General features: G+C 41.9%; 1 protein-coding gene across 3 annotated transcripts in view; it reads right to left on the reverse strand.

The window, feature by feature from the left end:
- Positions 1–698: 698 nt before the first annotated feature.
- The window catches only part of MOBP (myelin associated oligodendrocyte basic protein), a 48,837-nt gene continuing 30,040 nt past the window's right edge, over positions 699–19,495 (reverse strand). For 2 of the 3 annotated variants that reach the window (XR_010747204.1, XR_010747206.1), the window contains 2 exons: positions 14,805–14,887; positions 12,199–14,688 (listed from right to left, as the gene is read on the reverse strand). The gene's annotated coding sequence lies outside the window, so the exon portion shown is untranslated. Of the gene's footprint in view, positions 1,507–12,198; positions 14,689–14,804; positions 14,888–19,495 lie in introns of those variants that run through there. The other variant, XR_010747205.1, reaches the window with a different exon arrangement.

The following is a 19,495-nucleotide window of genomic DNA, read 5'->3' on the forward strand; positions in this document are numbered from 1 at the left end:
GAATGCCGACTTAGCGTAACACAGCCCATTCCCAGTGAGCCGCAAATGGATTAACCGCTTTGCAGAGCTTCCCTGCTGATCCCACTCCTTCCTCTTCTCCTTCCATCTAGCCAGGTCCTAGGACTTGCAGGAACAGAAAGAGTGAATGCCAAGGCCAGAGAGCAGAGGTTCCTGGAAGCTATGCCTCGTGGACTCCTGATGGGCCACGAGACTCGATATGTAAAAATAGGAAAGTAAAGATCTGATTCCCACTCTCCTTTTGATATGACACACCTTCTAGATCGTGGCCTAGAAGCAAAACTGCTTTCATTCAAATTAAGATGTTAAATGGAACGGATGTGCTGTTTTTGCTGAACTAAAACATTTATGTTGGCTTAATAATAGAAAAATGTATTTAAAGGTTTGTAGGGTTTCTTAATTCGTTGGTCTAGCTTATTTTTATTTTCAAGCATGCTGAGTCATTGCTAATTTTTTGTTTAACAATGATCCATTATTATAATGAACCAATCAATAAAATTGTGCCATCAAAATAATGGGAATGTATTGGAAATCTTCACAGTTACTTGTATGGCCAGTAGTCACGGCCATCGTGGCCATTCACATGCAGGTTCTCACTGAATTCAGACAGACGGTAAAGAAACAGTGGAGCCAAAAAATGGTGGGCCTTTCCTTTATTAAAGTCTTGCACCGGCCCATGAGCAACACACAGGGAAAACACTTCCCTTTCACTCATTCAGAGCTCACAAAGCCCTGACACATTCTCTGGTTCCACAACCAGGAGAATCTTCTCCAGTTTCTCCCAGAATTAAAGGCCCCACCAGTCTCAGTGGAGCTTGCAAAGCCCCTCAGCTCTGGTTTCCCATCTGCACACCTTCTCTTCCCTGCCAACATGGCTTCTTTCTCTGCAAAACTGGCTTCTTCTTCAGCACTCTGCATTCTCTCTCTCTCGCTCTGCAAACATGGGTTCTTTTTTCTCTCTCTCTCCTTCTGCTCTCTCTTTTCAAAACTTTCTGCTGCAAAAACCTCTCCTCCAGCAAACAGCAAAGCAATGGCCCTGCCCAAACAGGAAGGTAATTTGCAATTTCACAGACCACGTACGTACGTACGTACGTACGTACACCCGGCACTGCCCAGCCCCTAATGCAAACTATGAGCGAGCAAACATAAAAGTCATATTTTACAAACTTATTTGACCAACACTACTGCAACTAAAAAATTTTGAGTCAATAGCAAAATAAGAAACAAACAAAAAAACTGAAATGTGCACACGGCAAATACTTCCCCTGAGAACACTTCCGTCTGCTGTGACCCAGCCTCTTTTGACTTCATCTTGTCCATCATATAGGTGCTGAGTGAGGACTCAGTTCTCCTCCCTCTCTTCTCTCTTCAAGCCACTGCACAACACGTTATTGTGTGTGGTTTATTCAACCCAGTACATCGTCATGCAGTGTTCACTTGCATGGATGCGTGGATTATGGAATATGGTTCTGTTCTCTTCTCGTTAGCCTAAGAAATGGAAGAAGTGAAACAGAAAATGAAAAGTAGCAACTGCATTCCTGTTTTGCAATAATTTTTCGGGTGTCAAATCAGAGTCTCAGTTTGCAGAATGACTTAGGACTCCTAAAGCCTCTCCTTTGACAGTGCTTTCAAATGCATGTTATCTCTGCTGGAGAGAAAAATGTGTCTTTCTACCATGAGTGCAATGGTAATTATAAGCCAACTGTTGTCATTTTGACAACACCACCCTAAAGTCATCCAGAGAGGCTTAGCCTCACATTTAAAGTTCAACGCTGTCACTTCAAGACGGGGATCGCTCAGTGCCCACATAACTGTTAACACTGCTCAGAAAGTGCATGGCAGAAGCGGGTGTCGAGTGTATCACCCACATGACTGAGAATGTGATTAAAATAAATAATCCTTGTAAGACCAACAGCTTTGGAGAACAATAACATTTTCAGGAAGGTTATCTTTTGAAAAAATAAAAAATATTTAAACCCTTCTAGATTTCTCCCATCCACAGACACCAATGTGTGATAAACACTCATTTCTGTCCACTTCTTCAGAAGAAGAAATAGGCCAGGAGAGAAAGGAAGCAACTGACCCAGACGGACGTGGCTGGAACACAAAACTGGCGCCTTACCCACTCCAGCCGGCTCTGTCTCTGTGTCTTCTGGGCTCTTGCACCCCGTGAAGCAAGTTTGGTCTCACTAAGTTCACATACAAAAATGGTGTTGTTAAAGGTTACATAGTATTTTTTTAGTTTAGCTTTAATTCTCTGTGTCTCTGTTAAAACACAGAAACTTGGAGTTCCAAGTTCACGTTATCAATTCATGGACAATAATTTTGTTTCTAAGGTGCAGCGAGAGCTCCCTCTAACGGCTGTTTATTTGGACAGCAAATTCTTGGGGAAATGACATACCCCCTGTTCTTTTAAACCTGAAGACTTCAGAGTATTATTGTTTAATGCGTCATTATTTGCTTTCGCACCTAGATCATTTGTAGCCCATTTTGGTCTATATAGGTTATAGAGATCCATGATATTCTTACCTCTGAAAAATCATATCAATATAAATGAAAACAAAACTTACTTGATATTAAACACAATGCTGTACACCTGAAACAAAATAATACCAAATGTGAACTGTAATTAAGAACTATAATTTAAAATTATTTTCAAAAAAAAGCTTACTTGATGTAATGGTTAATTTTATGTCAGTTTGACTGGGTCACAAGATGCCCAGATATCTGGCTTTTGGGGCGTGTCTGTGAGTGCGTTTGGGGGTAAGATTAACATTTGAATCAGTAGATGGAATAAAGTTGATTGCTGTCCCTAATGTGGGTGCCCCTCCCCCGCCCCGTTCAGTCAGTGGAAGACCTAGACCAGGGGTTGGGAATCTTTTGGCTGAGAGAGCCATGAACGCCACATATTTTAAAATGTAATTCCGTGAGAGCCATACAACGACCCATGTACGTTAAGCATTATCTATCCAATAAAAATTTGGTGTTGTCCCTGAGGACAGCTGTGATTGGCTCCAGCCACCCGCAACCATGAACATGAGCGGTAGGAAATGAATGGATTGTAATACATGAGAATGTTTTATATTTTTAATGTTATTTTTTTAACAATACACATTAATATCCTTTAATATGTATGCACTTCTTAACACAACATTACCACTTCTAGCAATAAATTATTTCTAAGAAAATAACTGGCCAGTTACACAGAGCTCTGTATAAGATTATACTTATTGTGGGACTGACTGTAATACTATACAATTAGAAATATACTTGTTTACCAAGTAATAAAATAGTTCACTATTTAAATAAAAGTAGACCAGCTCTCAAAGTTCATTTTACCCAAAGCCAGATATCTAAGGATTTTCAATTTATAAAATGATCAATTTACCAAATTTTGTATCTTTTTTTTTTCTTTTTCTTTTTTATTAAATTTAATGCAGTGACATTGATAAATCAGGGTACATATGTTGAGAGAAAATATCTCTAGATTATTTTGACATTTGATTGTGCTGTATACCCCTCCCCCAAAGTTAAATTGTCTTCTGTCACCTTCTATCTGGTTTTCTTTGTGCCCCTTGTTATTTTTTTTATTAAAGATTTGTCTGCGAGCCAGATGCAGCCATCAAAAGAGCCACATCTGGCTCGCAAGCCATAGGTTCCCTACCCCTGACCTAGACAGACTATAAAGCAGTGGTCCCCAACCCCCGGGCCGCGAACTGGTACTGGTCCGTGGGCCATTTGGTACCGGTCCACAGAGAAAGAATAAATAATTTACATTATTTCCGTTTTATTTATATTTAAGTCTGGACGATGTTTTATTTTTTAAAAATGACCAGATTCCCTCTGTTACATTTGTCTAAGACTCACTCTTGAGGCTTGTCTCGGTCACATGATACATTTATCCCACCCTAAAGGCCGGTCCATGAAAATATTTTCGGACATTAAACCGGTCCGTGGCCCAAAAAAGGCTGGGGACCACTGCTATAAAGGCTGTGTAAGAGAGAATTCATCCTGCTTGACCACTGAGCCAAGACATCAGTTTTTCTTGCCTTTAGAGTTGAACCAAAAATGGGCTCTTCTTGGGTCATAAGCCTGCCAGCTTTTAAACTGAAAGTCACACTTGTCAATCCTCTTTGTTCTCAGGACTTTGGACTCAGACTAGAAACCACTTGCAGCTACAAATCTTGGGACTTCTCAGTCTCTATAATCGTGTGAGCCATTCAAATATATGCAGATCCATTGGTTCTGTTTCTCTGGAGAATTCTAATGCACTTGATATCAAGATGCTTTAAAAATATGAAAATGTAGAATTACTGTTATACAATCAGTAACCGTGTAAGGCCATTTTCCCTGAAGCATCAGTATACTGACTATGATGGATGATTTTGACTAACATGTTGCCAAATCATGTCAACAGTGATGAGCATAAGAAAACTGAGGTCTGTAATCACTGATTTTTTTCAGAGAGAGAGATGAGAGGCATCAACTCATAGATGTGACACTTTGATTGTTCATTGTTTCTCATATGTGCCTTGACTTGGGGGCATAGCCAAGCCAGTGGAGATCAAGCCGAGCCACTGACCCCTTGCTCAAGCCATCAACCTTGGGCTCAAGCCAGTGACCTTGGGCTCAAGCCAGTGACCTTGAGATCATGTCGATGATCCCACACTCAAACCAGCAACCCCGTGCTCAAGCTGGCGAGTCTGTGTTTCTGTGTTTTAACAGAGGCACAGATAATATGTATTTTTAATAAACTGGCAACCTCGGGGTTTTGAACCTGGGTCCTCAGTGTTCCAGGCCGATGCTCTATTCACTGCACTGCCAAACTGGTCAGGCTCTGATCACTGGTTTTTAAAATACTGTATAAAAAGCCCTGGCTGGTTGGTTCAGCGGTAGAGCGTCAGCCTGGCGTGCGGGGGACCCGGGTTCGATTTCCGGCCAGGGCACATAGGAGAAGCACCCATTTGCTTCTCCACCCCCCCTCCTTCCTCTCTGTCTCTCTCTTCCCCTCCCGCAGCCAAGGCTCCACTGGAGCAAAGATGGCCCGGGCGCTGGGGATGGCTTCTTGGCCTCTGCCCCAGGCGCTAGAGTGGCTCTGGTCGCGGCAGAGCGACGCCCCGGAGGGGCAGAGCGTAGCCCCTGGTGGGCATGCCAGGTGGATCCCGGTCGGGCGCATGCGGGAGTCTGTCTGATTGTCTCTCCCTGTTTCCAGCTTCAGAAAAATAGAAAAAAAAATACTGTATAAAAATATATTCAATAAAAATAATATCAACTCTACAGATATAGCATTTTTACATTTCACAAAGACTATCACATTTGATTGGATCCTCACAGCAATTCCGAGAGATAAAACAAACATCCTGAGCTCAACGTACAGACTCATACCCTGGTCCCCACAGGTAGTAACTGACCCCTAACGACGTGCTTTTTCCATTACATCCATGATATCGCTATCAATCATTTTTGCTATAAACCAGTAAGACAGCATCTCCAGGGTTTTTTTCTCTAAACATATAAGCTATTGATGATTTCTCACTCCAAAATGTTCTCCCTGGGCACTGTTTTCTGGTGGACTTGGCTCAATAGCCAAGAGCAGGATGTAAATAATCCCAAGGTTAGGGTTAAAATTTCTGTTCAAAACAAGTGACTTTGCTCCACTGAATGGGCATGAAATACACCCTACCACTGTACAGATAACTGATTTGGGTCCCTTAGAAGTGATTTGGATAAAAAATGATCTAGTTAAAAGTCTGGGTACAACAGTTACATTATACCTCCCCAAATAAAGTGACCTTCCTGGAAGTCAGGAAGCATATTTTAGTCATCTCTGTTCCCAAAAGTCCTTGTGCAGAGCAGGTGCTCTATAAACATTGATTATATAAATACATAAATGCAGAAATCATAATGATAAATACTCTCTGGTTATCATGTGTGATGTACCTACTAGATATCAGGACCCATGCTAAATACTTTACATTCATTACTTCTAATCATGTTAGCCATCCTCTTGAGCAGATAATATTTTTCATTATATTGATGTGGAAACCGAGGCTCAGAGAAGTGATGTGCTCAGGGTCTCACAGATAAAAGGCTGGTGCTGGGACCTATCCCTCAAATGGTTTGGTTTCAAAGATCACGTCATCTCCACGTCACCCTGAAAGTTGCCCACCATTGATGGGAAACAAGGCAACCTCACAGCCCATAGGATTATATTAGTAGCACCACGTTGGTCTATACTCTTCAGATACACCCAAATAACCCATGGGTCAGGACTAGAGCCATCCTGTCTGACATCAGTGCCCTGGGTATCTCCCCCTCCATGCCATCTGGTTCATCTGCATAAGAATAGCATAACATGCTGCACCCAGAGCTGGAAGAACAAGAAGGTTAAGTGTCTTCTCTGGGTATGGAAACGTGGCACGTGGTGCAAGGGCCGGGAGTAGAATAAGGGCCTATTACCCTTCCCAGTTGTGTGCCCCAGACCTTGACTGGCTCACCTGGTCTTAATGCTCTTGGGGAGGATGCTTATGGCTTTGGGGAGTTGCTCTCTGGTACAGGCAGGTTGCTTCTGCTTGGTTACTGTGAGTAAAGCTGCAGCGAACATAGGAGTACAGGTATCTCTTTTAGATAGTAGTTTCTCTGCCATGGAGATATGTCCAGAAGTGGGGTTGCTAGATCTTAGGGCTGTTCTATTTCTAATTTCTTGAGGGAACTCCACACTGTTTTTCCACAGTGGAGTTCCTGCCAGCAGTGCACAAGGGTTTCCTTTTCTCCACATCCTCACCAACATTTGTATCTCTTGTCTTCCTCATAACAGACATCTAACGGTGTGAGGAGGTATCTCATTGTGATTTTGATTTGCATTTCTCTGCTGATTAATGATGTTAGCATTTTTTCATGTACCTATTGGCCGTTTGTATGTCTTCTTTGAAAAATAGTCATTTTTTTTCTTAATCTTCCATAGGCATCGATATTTTCAGGAATAATAAAATCCATGCATGTCAACTACATATATCTTACTAATAATGTTGTTAAGACGTCTGTATCCTTGCATTTTTCTTTTCTTTTCCTTTCTGTCTACTTGCTCTTTTATGGACTGAGATCCTATTATTTCAGTTTAATAATTAATGTTATTTAGTACATAGATATTCATTACTGTGAATCAATTGCGCGCTAGCATTATATAAACAGCACTAGTGTTGCTTAATACTTTTTGACATTCAATAATATTCTTGTTTAATATTAGCATTGTGACCTTCCTTGTCTTTTTTTTAGTGAAGGGGGAATTTTTTAGGTACCCTTTTTCTCATCCTTTTATTTTTAGCCTTTGTAAGACATTCTTTTTTAGAGATTTTCTTGTAGCTTGCTTTGTGACCCAATCAGAAAATATTTTTCTTTAAATAGGTGAATTGAACCCATTTATGTTTAGTGATATAACAAATATATTTGGTCTTTATTAAATGTTACATGTTATCCGTTTTTTAAGGTTGGTAGTTTGTAGTTGTTTATTTTTTTGTATGTGTATTTCTTTTTCAGAAGGCTTTTGGGAAGGTGGGGTTATAGCAGGTTTGAACCTGTCTTTTGCTCCCTGGGATTGCCTGAGGCAGTTTTGACCTTGGCTCAACTCTTACAAATATTGATTGATAGAATTTACTAGTTAAAAGATAAATGAGCCTGACCAGGCGGTGGCACAATGGATAGAGCATTGGACTGGGATGCGGAGAAGCCAGGTTCGAGACCCCGAGGTTCCCAGCTTGAGTGCAGACTCATCTGGTTTGAGCAAAGCTCACCAGCTTGGACCCAAGGTCGCTGGCTCGAGCAAGGGGTCACTCGGTCTGCTGAAGGCCCATGGTCAAGGCACATAGGAGAAAGCAATCAATGAACAACTAAGGTGTCGCAACGAGAAGATAAATGAGGGTGTGCAAGGTTGCTTTGTACTGAGTTATTGCTTTTTCTTTTCTTTCTTTTCCTTTTTCAAAGCTCACATTGTATCTCCTTTGGGTATTGCATTTCTGCTTGGCAATGTTCCTTCATGGTGGCAATTGAATTCTTGTGGGTTTTTTTGTTTGTTTGTTTTTAACTAATGACAAAATATTTGGTTAGAATGTTCATCTATTGCATTACAGGTTTCTTTGGTATTATTTAGCTAGTAAGTTTTGCTTTTTTATTATATTTTTTCCACTGATGCTGGGTTAGCTACTTTTTATTTGTCTCAGCATTGAATTAGTTTGATGTTCCTGTCTGTTTGCAGAAGGTGGGTATTTTTGATGTTTTGGGTTGGGGAGTTTTCACTGGTTTTGGAGTGTTTTCTGAGAGTTGCCACTGCTTGCTATTCACCGTGCATTTCCATGGCCCCTCCTCTCCCACCTTGTACAGTTTCCACTCAGTCTCCGCCCCCTCTTCCCAGAGCCTTCTGCTCTTGACATGTGCAAGAGATGCGGGTATCACCTCAGTGTGTATCCTTATATGCAAGAAGTATGTTTTTTAAAACTACCACCCAACTTCCACGTTTTTACTCACTTTGCCTGAGCAGCTCCTGAGCTTGTTTTTATTGCCTTTGCCGCCCTAATGTTTTGAAACTTAGATCTTATCTGTCTTTATTATTATTATTATTATTTGTATTTTTTCTGAAGTTGGAAACGGGGAGGCAGTCAGACAGATTCCCACAGGCGCCTGACCAGGATCCACCCAGCATGCCCACAAGGGGGAGATGCTCTGCCCATCTGGAGTTTTGCTCTGTTGAGACCAGAGCCGTTCTAGCGCCTGAGGCAGAGACCATGGAGCTATCCTCAGCACCTGGGCCAACCTCGTTCCAGTGGAGCCTCGGCTGCAGGAGGGGAAGAGAGAGACAGAGAGGAAGGAGAGGGTGAAGGGTGGAGAAGCAGATGGGCGCTTCTCCTGTGTGCCCTGGCCGGGAATCGAACCCGGGACTCCCACACGCCAGGCCGATGCTCTACCACTGAGCCAACCGGCCAGGGCCTCTGTCTTTTTTTTTTAAGTTTTGCTTAAACAATGTTTAATAGATTTCTCCTTCATTTGTTGCTTTATTATGGTACACATGAGACAAAGATTCCTATCTCACACAAACAAGTTCATATTAGAGTTCCAGGTATATTATTCTTCAAAGTGGGGTAGAGAGTGCTCAGTTGGAGGACATCATCAGTTCAGGAAACACAGGACGGTAACTGAAGATTGAGAAGCCCATGTGGCCCATCAGCCATTGAGTTTAAGCCAGGAAGAAGAGCTATGGTCAGAGTCTGGGGTCGGGCAAGTTGGCAAAGTCAAGAACCACAGGATTCAAAACCTCTCATTTCCTCCACATTGTTCCCTTATTCCCAGCACCGCTCTCAGCCTTGGTCTGGGATACCTTGTGCCTCTCTGCCCCCATCATGGTTCCCCGTTGCCCCCGTGTTCAGACTCCTGATTCAGACAGAAGTGATGGGTGGTGGTTTGTACTACTTTAGCAGTGGGCTTTCAATAGTTCCGCTCCATGTTGGACCCTCTTCTGGAAGCTTAGCCTGGGCTGGATTCTACAATGAACAGCTATTCTAGACTTGGCAAGGAGATCCAAATACCATGGGAGTGGCTTTATCCCTTGCTTTGCCCCATCATACCTCCTACACTCCATCCATGCCGAACCACTTGGAGATTCCTCTCATGCCACTGGTCACCATACGCAGTATTACCTCAGCTTGGAATGTCTGGTCCCTGGGAAGTATAGGGATGGGGCACATGGGTCCCCCTGCTTTCACAGGTGTAGAAACGTACTCCAAGCCTAAGAGATGAAATACTAGCTACTCTTTTGACATTAGATGGCATTTCCTCATCAACTCTTTTCTTGACTTTTACAGCTGCCTCCTATCTGTTTTCCTGCCCATCTCTCCACTCAGATCTGTCTTCAGAGTCTCCATGATAAAATGTACTATAATGATATAATCTACTAAACTGTTCTCAATAATAGAAGTGTTGTGAACAGTGGGACAGGAACTGTGGCTTCTAACACAGCTTCTCTCAGATACTCAGGGAAAATAATTTACCCTCCTTGGGACTATTTCTTTTCCTGTAAATTAGGCATGTTGGACCCTATCAACTCTAATGTCTTTACTTGTTTATAGTTGTATGATTGCAGCGTGTCTTACAGAGTCAGATGATACCTACTCATGGAGACATTTCTGACTCCAAACATTGCCCTGCTCTTATAAGAAACTGTGAAATCCATTCTGTATCATACTAATGCTAGTGAAGAATTCAGGCAAGATGCTTTCTGGTGTATAAGAACAAAGAGAGGTCCTGGCCGGTTGGCTCAGCGGTAGAGCGTCGGCCTGGCGTGCGGGGGACCTGGGTTCGATTCCCAGCCAGGGCACACAGGAGAAGCGCCCATTTGCTTCTCCACCCCCCCCTCCTTCCTCTCTGTCTCACTCTTCCCCTCCCGCAGCCAAGGCTCCATTGGAGCAAGGATGGCCCGGGCGCTGGGGATGGCTCCTTGGCCTCTGCCCCAAGCGCTAGAGTGGCTCTGGTCACGGCGGAGCGACACCCTGGAGGGGCAGAGCATCGCCCCCTGGTGGGCAGAGCATCGCCCCTGGTGGGCGTGCAGGGTGGATCCCGGTTGGGCGCATGTGGGAGTCTGTCTGACTGTCTCTCCCCGTTTCCAGCTTCAGAAAAATACAAAAAAAAAAAAAAAAGAACAAAGAGAGACTGACCGTATGAGATATAGTCAGTGTGGTTCATTTGTGTCTTGGGGTGGTGGCATGGAGCACTATAGGAATTAGAATTTAGTCCAACCTGTAGTGATTCAGTGGATAAAGTGTCGACCTGGAACACTGAGGTTGCTGGTTCAAAACCCTGGGCTTGGCAAGTCAAGGCATGTATTGAAGTTGATGCTTCCTGCTTCTCCCCCGCTTCTCTCTCCCTCCCCTCTCCCCTCCCCTACCTCTCTAAAATGAATAGATAAAATTAGAATTTAGTGAGAGGAACAACACCAGAAGCAGGAGATGGAACAGTGGAGTTTCGGTGTCAAGAAGAAAGAAGCGGCTGCCCAGGACTTAAAGGGAAAGCCAGGCTGACCCACATAAAGTTCAGATAGTGATGCGAGAATCAGGAAGAAGCAGAGCAGCATTCGGAAACCACATGACGAAAGGCCATTCAGTCTGAGCAAGGAGGCAGAGCAATGGAGGTAGGAGGGTGACAGGCAGATGTGTGTACATTTGTAGGTGGGACGTTACTTGGACTATGGACTCACCAACCTGTAACTACAGAAATGGGATAACATTATATTAATAGTCCAAAACAACTTCCAGTCCCGAACTGGTAAAGGAAGAAATTTAAACCCCTCAAAATGCCCCTGGTTTTTCCAGTGTTCACAACGGGGCTGACGAACCAGCCTTCCTCAACAATCCTCATTAAAATCTGGCTTCTCTTCTCGTCAAGTTGACACTCACCATTTGCAAAGGCCCTTGTGTCTCAGGTTTACTGAAGGTCTAGAAATAGAGCCTTCTGGGTTTTTTTTTTTTACATACACCCAGGCAATAGATGTTCAGTGGAGTCCAGAGCAGGAACCCCCATTGCCACAGATTGTGTTCAGTGGTTTTAAAGAGCCAGGAAAGGAAGCATGCTCGTGTGGACAGCCTTTTTTTTTTTTTACCTTCTCTCTAAAGGTGCCACCGTTCCTTCAGGGATGCTAGGAACAAGAGAGACAGTTTGTTTAAAGCAGTGTGCTGTTTCGATCACTGACTCGTGAGCCCCCTGGGTGAGTTCTCACAGTGACACCCATAGGAAACAGGAAACAGGCAAGGCAACACTGCCAATCCGAGTGACGAACAGTGACCTGGGCAGCTCTCTGAAGCTTGCGAACATTCATCCTTGGATTTCTGTATTATAAAAAGACAAAATCCTTTTTCTGTTGTTGTTCCTCTCTTAACCCCACTCAGTTTCCACACAGTGTCTCCATCATTCCATCTGCTGGACACTCTGACAGTGCCGCTGACTTCGGGCCCAAGGCTGGCCTCCGCCACCTCTTTTGGGGAAAGTGGTGTGACTTCCTCCTTGCATAGGCTTGGCACCATGCCATCTTTATTGATGATCAACCTGCTATTAGTGGGTTTCCTTCCAATTTTGTGTGAACCAGAGTATGTGTCTAAGATACAGGTTTTTCAAAGAACCATATGTTACCCTAGGCACCAATTGTTGTTAAATGACCCTTTTTATTACTTGCTTGATCATCATACATTTAGTTCTTATAAACATCAACCGGCATTATATTGACCCGCTTGCTTTCCCACTTGATGTTTGTATTTTTGGTTGTGTTCAGAGCAAACATGTTCTTTTCTTATATATTTATAACCAAATTTACCCATTCAGTGATGTCACATTCATAGCTTGCAGTCAACCACAGCAAAAGTATTTACACCAGGGAAATTGGCAAACACCATAAATCTGGACGTTTCGCCCAGAGAGCCAGCTGTTATGCATTTACAAAACAACTCTGACCACACACCTCACTTTTCTCAAAACCAGTCAAAATGTCAGAACATAAAATCAATTAACCTCCAGGATTATCAGAGTAATATGCCAAATATTATGGTTGAGAATTTTCATTCAAGGAATTTACATAGAATAGCTTTTGAAACTTTATATAATTTCTTCAATATTCACTACATAACAGTCCCCAGAACCAACCCTTAAAAAACAAAAAATACAATTAGATTATAGTACATTTTAATTATAATATCCAAGACACATTACATTTAGTTATCTACCAGTTTCCAGAGGGTTTTATTTCCACGACAGACAAACACAGAGAACTCAGTAATTTCTAGTTATTAACATTTCTGTGCTGACATCCGATTTTTTACATGAATTAATACATAGTGTGCCGTCCCCTCCCCAATCCTGCACTCGGTAGTGTCTGGATACCTTCTGGATCACATGGCGCATAGAGCCTGTCAAGCTCTGAGCATGGGGTCTGGCTTTGCCGAAGTCTAAAATGGACTGAGAAACTATTGTTTCCTTATTGGGTCTGAGTGGGTCTGGCTCACTAATTTCTTCTCTCTAGAAGTCTGTCATGGCACCCCTGGTGTTATTCCCAGGAATGGAATGGCCTCAGATAGCTCATCATTAGAAATTGTTTATAGTAGAGGTTCTTGCTTTGTTTGTTTATTTAGCACCTGAATTTAGGCAGGAGAATGATTTCTACCTGAAGGCTCTGTGTAGTTAGTTGAATTCCCCTGCCTTTTTATTGCCACTTCCACAGAGAGTAACGGCCTCCCCAAATGAGGAGGCCAGGACACAAAGGCCTTGCCCTCCAGCTGCCTTGGAATAGTGCTCAGCCTGATTCTTCCTTCCGGGGGGTTGGTACTTTGAGCTGTATCTCATCCGAGTCTGCTACACTTTCTCCCTACTCTCTGGCATTTCTTCTCTCTCTAGCCTCATACCTTAGATGGGACTTCCTCTGGCATTGCCCCTGTATTCTTACTTGCCACTTCAACTTGGCTGGATCTGGCTGTGTTCACTCAAGGACACAGGGCTATGCTTTAATAGATCTTCGGGCATCAGCCGGTGCTTGGCCACCCAGGCTCCCAGCACAAGACTGCTCTGGGTGTCCCTTTCTCCTTTCCTCTGAGTTTCCCTCTACCTAACATCCCTCCACATTCTACAACATTCTATTCTCTTCTACTGTGTTTTTCTACCCATTACTAAAGGAAGGTTGGGAGGGAGGGAGTATTCTGATGATTCCCCTTTCTCCCCACGTCAGAAACCTGCAGGAGTCACAGTGCAATCCAGATTCAAAATTGACTCAGAACCGATGTGTTTGTTTTCTAAGAATTGTAACCTTGGAGAGACCCCAGGCTTATCATTACTCAGCCACTTATCTCTCCAGAAACATTGGTGTCTGGCTAATATTGTTGACCATTTCTATCTAGTTTTTATTTCTATTATTATATTTCTTCAAACTAAGAATTATTTCAAATTTTTTTTATTTCCAAGAGGACAGACAGATATTTCTTGGATAACTTTTTATTTTGTTGTAATTCTTTAAATTCTATTGCATTATAGAGAAAGTGTGAGATCTAATGGTTTCTGCTTATTTGGCAATTATAGTATGGTGGGTTGTTCAATTTTTTGCATAGGGTATCATCTTGCACTTACCATCTATGATTTGCTTTTTATATTTTTCATTTTATTTTCCAAATTTATCTACCTGTTATAAATTTGGCATATCTGATTAATTTGTTTTAACTGCTGTTTAGGATTTTATTTATGAATATGTTATTATTGATTTGTTCATTCTCTTATTGGTGGACATTTTGATTAATTTCTTTCTGTGTATGTGTTTCTCTCTCTCTTTTTATTTCCAGTGCAAATTGTGCTTCACTGAACAGATTTATATTTATTTCCTTATTCCATAAATGCAAGTTTTCTCTAGGATGGGTGCTTAAAATCACAATAACTTGATCATAGGTTATATAATATCCTGCTTTGCTAGTATCACCAGACTTCACCCCAAAGTTGTAGTAGTTTATAAATTCTCATCGGTAGCTTATGAGAATTTTTCCCACGTTCTTGCCAACATTTGATAATTTTTAATTTTTGCCATTATGATGGTTGTACAATATCTTTTTTTATACATCCCTGAAGAATGATATATATCTTCATATTGAAGAAACTTGAGTCCTAAGCAGAATAAAAATAATTCCATACTTAAATAACATCATAGTGAAACTTTAGAACACCAAAGTTAAGGGGAAAAAATTTTTTTAACAACCAAAGGGAAAATACAATTTACTTACAATAGAGGGCAAGTAGAATGACAGCAGATTCCTCACTGGCAATTATAGAGGTCGGAAGACAATAGGATGATATTTTCAAAATGCTGTTGGGGAGGAGAAACATGTCAAACTAGAATCCTATGTTATGCTCCCAGTGGTTTTATCTGTACATTCTCAATAGGCCTCCCCCATCTTCCTGTCCCTTGACCAAACAGGTGGATAGGTGTCTGAAGTGGGACAAATCCTAGAACCTCGTGCCCTCTGGTCACTTGATTGGCAAGAGTAGGCACACAAACAAAGGAAGAGCTCTGGACACTCTCAGCCTTTCTATCTCCATGCTTTGAATATACATTCTCTTTGTTTTGGGCCCTTGCATCTGAGAGTCCATAGAGGAAGCTTTTCAAGGAAGAAAAAAACACTTTGGTACTCAACACTCCTGGCTCTTCCTTTGGACTCCATCTATTCTATTATTAGGACCCCGATAGCTCTGCAAAGGGAAACTTACACCAGAAAAAGGGGAAGGTATCACATGAGAAGCTGGGTTCAAACATTTGACTGACAACTTTTGGAGATTTGAGACAATGCAAGTAACAGCAAATTAAAACTGTAGATGAAAACAAGTTTAGGAGGTAGATTCAGCAATGATATTACCACCCTGAAGTGGCAAGAACACATCTCTAAGGCATAGTCAGCACCTTGCACCAGACCATTTTTGGGAAGTGAAGAAAACCAGGATTGGAGGGACCTGGGGTCAGAATGCACTTGACTGTGGGTCAGCAGCCCTATTGGGGCTCATTCTGAGTCACCTGACAATGGGAACCTTCAAAGTCAATGTGGTGCAGTCTTGGGCAGAATCTGTTAGCACCTGGGAACAAGATCTGGAGAAGGTAGTGAAGATGATGTGAAACCCAGAGCAATAACAGTGTAGAAAAATTGATAATAGCTCTGCCAGAAATCTGAAAACCAAGATCTTTTGTGAACTTAAGTTGTATAAAAACAGGTGAGTGAGGGGAAGAGATGGAAGACAGGAGCTGAAAACGGGGTGGCAGGTGAAGGGCACACAAGAGGCTGGAATGAAGAGGAGGCTATGGCCTGCTTTTGTCCCCAGATGTTCCTGCCATCCCAGCACTACCTACTGAGATCAGTAAGCAAGTCAGAAAAGATCGCAAGTCTCAGAAGCTGTGGCTTAGAAAAATAACGGAGCTGACGTTCTGAATAAATATGTTGTGCATCTGAAAGCACTTGATCTTGATCTTCGCACCAGAGGAGAAATATCTTAGGGAAAGAAATGAACAGGATTATTTTAAAAATAAGGAGTTAGTTGGCAGATGAGCATAGTAAGATGAGAAGTCAGGGAAGTCAAATGATAGCAAAATCCACATTACCAAGAGTGGAAGAAAACAGACATCATTTACATTCCAAGTCAAGTAACGAGGTGTCAGCAAGATGTCAGCTGGAGAAAATAAAAGTTGAAAAATTCTTCTTCTTTTTTTTTTTTTTTTTTTTTTTTTTTTTTTTTTTTTTTTGCTGTGTGCAGCCAAAGCTCTGGCTGAAAATAAATGCAAAACCTTGCAGCTGGCAGTAGCGATCCTTCACAGACTCCATCAGTAGAAAACTAAGACTGTTAAAGAGCCTGACTCAGAAAGCTTACAAGACAGAAGAGAAAGAACAGAAGCTGTTGGCTGCAGAAGGGGCTGTTCACAGAGACTTTAAGAAATGGAGAGTGAATTATAGTGAAAACAGATTATGTAAAACTCTGTTGGCTCACCATGCTGAATAAAAAAAGCAGAAGACATCAGGCTTTTTTCTTATTGCTACATTAGAATTTCTTCCTATAGAGAAAGAGAGATGCTGCTTTCCTGAGACAGAAACTGCAGGTAGCAAACCCAGAGATTGTTATACTTCAGGGAGTTGGAAATAAACCCAAATCCAGAAAGGTCTACTAAATAACTCCCATCAATAAGAGGTTGTAGATGCCAGACTGGTTCCCGTGGGATACTCCCAGACTGGTTCCCGTGGGATACTCCCAGTCTGGGCACTATACCCCCCACTATACCTTTCACCTTTTCTGCTGTGGAGAGACATGCCTAGAAGTTACTTGTGAGAGAGCTTGCACATATGTACAGGGACATATGAGGTATCAGGAAAAACCTTACCTTCTAATCTGTGTGCAAACATGATTTAATCGATGAAAGTTTCCAGAATGTCAATTGGGTCCCCCGCTCTCTGATGGCAGACTACCCAACCTTCCTTGATGGTGAACACAAAAGGGATAGCTCCATTTCATTATTAATCGTATAGATTTGTCTGGAAGTTAACATAAGACTGTCACAGACCATGGCCCAAAAAGTTCACCCTTTATGCAGTAAGGAGTGGTTTGGCTAATGCTGACACAAATAACTTCCTCGCTTTATCAGGAATACGTCATTAACCATGGAAAGGACTCCCACCGCCATCAGCCACCTTCTCAAACATAAACCCAAACACTCTTTCCTACCCTTCTTCCTGGTAGGCTTACATTTCCTGTCTAAAGGATCCTTACAAGCTTTAACCCTTTTCCCATAAGAGAGCACCTTATTTCTGGACCTGAATTAGTTGAGATTAACTATCTTTCTCTCTACAAATGCCTCCAGCCTTTGGGGTCTAGAGAGAAGGCTACCAGACTCTTCAGATGCCAACCCTGGGTCCTACAGGCTTCCAGCCTCAGGTTATAAAGAAACTGTTGGGACAGTTTATGTGTTTCAAAATCCAATGTGAATGTTAGTTTTGTAATTAAATTTAACACTTTCTTAAAATTTAATTTTATTGTTAAGAGAACCAAATGATTCAAATCAGCTAGATATTCATTTGCTATAACAACTAGCACTCCCATTTTTTCACCCTCCTCTACTCTATTTATGCATTATTCATGTAGTTTACATAGTCAATGTAGCATATGCAACAGAAATGAATTTTCATAGTACCATGTTGAGTGTAATACTTTTACATAAATTTGCTTAAAGGCAAAAGTATAAATATAACTATGAGGAATGTTTGTTAATCTCTGCTCTTGTGTTCAACCATACTTTGGGTAAACCCAGCCAGTGAATCAAAAATCAAAACACTCAACTTTTTGGTAGGTGAATTGTTTCCTAAGAAGAAACAAGTAATCACTGAAATACCGGTCAACTGAACCCAAACCTGTGATCTAATGCCAAACAGTATACTCTTTAATACAGTAAATCACTCACATAAGGATACTATCAATATTTGCTTTCAGTCATTAAAGTGGAGTTTTCAGATTCATTAACCCCAATGGAACCATTTATCCATATAAAATTAGAAATTAACATAGACCCTAAAGACTGTCTTAGATATGGAGGTATGGCCAGGAACTTGTTGGTTTCACCTCCCTCTCATCTCATAAGGTGGCATCTCCAAGTATTCCAGGGTTCCACTAACTCAGATGGGAAACTTCTAGGTTGCAGCAATATGACAGCAAGTTCAAGGCCATGGTTTCAATGGCCATGGGGGCCATGACCAACCTCTCCCATTTACAAATGCAAAACACTCTGTGGTATAGTGTGGATACATAGTTTATGCTCACTATTTTTTTCACTGTACAGACAAGAAGAGTAAGTATGAAAAATATCTTCAGATCACAACTCTACACCTCACTGTTGGGTCTACAGAATCATCTTTGTTCATTAAGAACACTTCCTTTTATTCAAGCAAAGATAATAAGTATCTATTAATGATCTTATTAATGGGACTGAGGTGTGAGCTATGAAGGCAGACAGGAAGCCCTCCTAGGACCTTACAAGGTGTGAGTTTTCACATTTCTCTGATGTTAGAACAGCAGCCCAGATGCCATTCAGCCAATTACTGTCTCACAACAGAGCCCCATCTCACTGTGAGCTGTCAGAAATTTTGTAATTTCCCATAGTGAAAGCTTCCTTGTGATTCTTTATTCCTTGGGAAGATTATTAGACGCTGCCTTTCTTTCTCCAACTCTTTCATCTTCCATCTGAGCCCATATGGTTCTCAAGTTAGATCGGGGAGGTTCGTCTAAATATGAAGTTGTAGGCAAGGACTTGGTGGCAAAATACTTCTTTGAATTGTAAATTAATTAATTAGCTAATTAATTAAATTTATCTGAAGATTTCAAAGACGTGGAATGAAGCGATTTATTTTTATTTATTAATTTTTAAAGAAAGAAAGAAGGGAAAAGGAGAAAGAGACATCAATTCGTTGCTCTTCTTACTTTTGCATTTATTGGTTGACTCTTGTTATGTGCCCTGATCAGGGATCAAAAATGCAACCTTGGCATATCAAGACAATGCTCTAACCAACTGAGCTACCAGCCAGGGCCAAAGTAATTTTTTTTATAACCTTCTCCATCGTTCTCCTCTCTAACCCCCACACCAGCACCCTCATTGTGAATAGGCCACTTCACCTCCTACTTCAACAGAAAATCAAAGCCACAGGACTCAAGCTCCTGCCCCTGATTCTTCAAACCCACCAGAATCTAGTCCCCTTTTCTTCTTCCCTTTTTCCCCAGTGCAAAGAGACTCCCCCAGTCCCTGCCTAATCCCCTCACCTGTACCCCGCATTCCCCTGTCCACATTATCAGGTCTTGACTCCATTAATTAATCTCCTCCTCCTCCTTCATGCACACTCTCTGCTGCCTTCTTCCTGGGCCAGTCACCACACTCAAGTGTCTCCTGAGGTCA

The sequence above is a fragment of the Saccopteryx leptura genome, chromosome 10 (genome assembly GCF_036850995.1).
Source record: "Saccopteryx leptura isolate mSacLep1 chromosome 10, mSacLep1_pri_phased_curated, whole genome shotgun sequence".
Taxonomy (NCBI): Eukaryota; Metazoa; Chordata; class Mammalia; order Chiroptera; family Emballonuridae; genus Saccopteryx; species Saccopteryx leptura.